Source organism: Cebus imitator, unplaced genomic scaffold (genome assembly GCF_001604975.1).
Source record: "Cebus imitator isolate Cc_AM_T3 unplaced genomic scaffold, Cebus_imitator-1.0 Scaffold60, whole genome shotgun sequence".
Taxonomy (NCBI): domain Eukaryota; kingdom Metazoa; phylum Chordata; class Mammalia; order Primates; family Cebidae; genus Cebus; species Cebus imitator.
The window spans coordinates 7,560,523-7,564,016 of record NW_016107375.1 but is presented as its reverse complement, the minus strand read 5'-3'; the positions used below and the strand labels follow the sequence as shown (position 1 = coordinate 7,564,016).

The 3,494-nt window shown below is 33.9% G+C and overlaps 1 pseudogene; it reads left to right on the top strand.

The window, feature by feature from the left end:
* Nucleotides 1-2,951: 2,951 nt before the first annotated feature.
* On the top strand, nt 2,952-3,070 carry LOC119471399 (annotated as a pseudogene).
* Nucleotides 3,071-3,494: the final 424 nt, after the last annotated feature.

The window sequence follows — 3,494 nt, the reverse complement described above, 5'->3', positions numbered from 1 at the left end:
AATGAGCCTTTTAGTGTTCTACCTGGCAATCTCTATCACCTGTTGTCCTTCTTCTGTTTTATTAAAAAAAGCAAAAAACTAAAACAAAAAAACTCTCTTCTGCTAACCAAAGTTAACTCTTCCAGCTCTGTTCTGGATAACAATCTTTCCCATTTCCTCCAGGTCCTCTGAGATCTGGCTTTATAATGGTTTATTCCCATTACTCAGACTAGAAAAGTGCCCAAGTATCCTATATGCTTAAAACAAAAGAGATAGAACCACCAATAAGTTACATTTTCTTTCTTTTCTTTCCCTCCCTCTCCCTCCCTTCCTCCCTCCGTCCCTCCCTCCCTCCTTCCCTCCCTCCCTCTCTTCCTTCCTTCCTTCCTTCCTTCCTTCCTTCCTTCCTTCCTTCATTCCTTCCTTCCTTCCTTCCTCCCTTCCTTCCTTCCTTGCTTTTTGTCTTTCTTCCTTGCTTTCATTTATTTTTTAAGAGATGGGATCTTTCTCTCTTGCCCAGGCTGGAGTTCAGTGGTTATGATCATAGTTCACTGCAGTCTCAAACACCTGGGATCAAGTGATCCTCTGGCTTCAGCCTCTCAAGTAGCTAGATTGCAGGCATGCACCACCACACCTGGACCATTGTTTTTGGTTTTGTTTTCTTGTAGAGTCAGGGGTCTTGTAATCTTGGGCTCCTGACCTCAAGCAATTCTTTTGTCTCTGCCTCCCAAAGTACTGAGCTAAGTTACTTTTCTATATATTTTTTCTATCTCCAATAAACATTTCCAAACTAGCCTGGACTGTTTGCTGCCACTTCCCTGTCTTTTTGCACGTCCCTGAACTTTTAATTCTAATAAAACTACAGACTTTCTCTACTCATTTGTTCAAATCCAGTGTATTGCTCTCAGTCTCCATTCTGCTTTATATTTCATCAACATTTGACTTTGACTCAATTCTTTTCCTCTTTCTTATTCCTAAATTCCATAAATTTTCTCTCAAGCAGCATTTTCCTAAATGCATTTCTAATATGTCATTCCAACTCTTTAAATAGCCTTCTAAATATTATTTCTCTGCACAAATCAAATATTGCCTCTGCTTGAAATGGCCTTCCTTTTGTCTGTCTACTGAAATTTTATTCATCAATCATGATCTAAAGTAAGTATCATTCATTACATAAATCTTTTGTTTTCTCTTAACCAAAATGCAATGCTTTCCTTTGTGCTTTTACACTTAGTAATATTTTCACATTGACGATTGTTGCTTTATCAAGTTTATGAAATTTTTCAAAAGTAGAGAGAAAAAATGGCATAACAGACATATGCTCCAATACATATTAACATTTGTTATACTTGTTTTAGATATATATTTTTGGGAAAAATATGTATATGACAAAATCCTCCTGCATTTCAAAACTGCTGTGCTAAAATAATTACACTTAGAACAAATATTCTATTCATTCTGTGTTTTTTATTTTGAATGCCTATATGTGTATGGGTATGTTTAGATGTATATAAAACACAGTTCAAACATAGAACTGTGTGTGTGTGTGTGTGTGTGTGTGTTTGTGTGTGTCTTCTTAAAGTACATAATATTGGTTTCTGTGAGGTTTTTTAAATAAAATAGTGCTTGCTATACACAGTGCTTTGCACCTGGATTTTTCACTAAACATTATGTTTAGTAATATGTGTAGGCTGATATGTTTATATGGTACCATAGGTCATTAATTTTAAATCTTCATACAAAATCAATCAAATCTTTCATGCCATCCCCTTAGACATTAGAATTTTTTTTTAATTTGTGTTTTGTTCTGCTTTCTTACTACAAATATTGCTAGGATAAACATTTTGTGCATAGGTGCAGACATTTCTACACAGTTTATTTATGGTGTCCACGAAGTCTCTATATTCTCATTAGTGACTTCTGTGTTCTATTCTATTCTTAGCACAAATGTATATTTTCAAACCTGATCTGGTAGACAACTCCTTGGGAGTCATTAACAAGGGAGGGTAGCTGATAGATTTTTTTCAGGTCATTATTATGAGCAGGGATCTCATGCATAGAAATTTTTAGCTGCTCTATAAGTGGAAGGGCATTTTTCTATCATTACTAAATATTACCAAAGTGATCTTCAAATAGGTTGGTTCTATGTACACCCCAACAGTAAATACATGGAAGTTCTCATTACTCCAGATTCTTGACAAGAACTGGTATTATCAGACTTTTAATTCTTTTACCAAATGAACAATACAATTATGAATTTTGTTTTAATACAAATTGTGTTTAGTACAAGGTTATTTTTATCTTGTGTAATTATTAATAATAATATCTCCATCCTGAGAATTGCCTATCCATAACCTTTAGGTACTTAGGTTGTGTTATGATTTACTATTAGTTTTCAGAATTTCTGTGTAGAGTTTGTACTAACATGTCATCTTTCACATACACGGCAAATATGTACTTCCCATCTGCAGTATCCCTTGAAACAGTTTTCATTTCAATACAATCAAATATATCAAAATATTTGTATATACTAATTAGGAACATAAATTCCTATGTTTGTATTTAAACTGGCTTTATAAATGCAATCATTCTGAGGATATTTTCTGATACAATGTGATCCTTTATATTTTGTAATACTTTGAAGGTTTCTTTCATAATTAGATTTTTAATAACTCAAGATTATACTGTGGTGTAAATGTATTAATTTGAACTGGAGAAAGAAGAATAGAAACAGAGGAGCAAAGTATTTTACTTTAATATATATATCTGTAAAGGCTTTTCTTAAAATCTTGAGCATATAATACTGCTGTCCTTTTAATAAAAATGGGAGTAAGTTTGAAACATTTACTTCTAAAGTCATCGATTTCAAACACATTAACAGTGTGGATTCTTGCTGCCCTGAAGAGAAGAAAAAGTACTTAAATACCTTTCTGTTGTAGCAGTTATAAAACTGCTGTAGAAAATATGGGGTAGTCTCTGACCGTAGCACCTTGAACATACCTGATCTCATCTGACCTCAGAAGTTAAACAGGGTTGGGCCTGGTTAGGACTTGGATGGGAGACTGCCTGAAAATATCAGGTGCTGCAGGCTTAAATAAACAACAACAAAAAAAGAATTTTTTTGCAGAGAAAATACCTATGATTTGATCATTTAAAAAATCACTGCAAGCCATTAAATAGTCTTTCTTTAAGTAGCACTGATGGTAATTGAAATCAAATTATCTAAGTAATTTTGTATTCATTATTCTCTAAACTACAAAATTTTCTGAAATTCCTATGCATTTAATGTATGATGAGCCAGGTGCGGTGGTTTAAGGCTCTAATCCCAGCTACTCATCAGGAGGCTGAAACAGGGAGATTGTTTGAACCTAGGAATTTGAGCCTGCACTAAGCGATGAACGTGTGGCTGCATTCTAGACTGGGTGACAGAGCGAAACTCCATCTTTAAGAAAAAATAAAAATTAAAATTAAAGTGAAAATAAATGTGTGATAAATGTGAATGTAGTGTGGAGGAT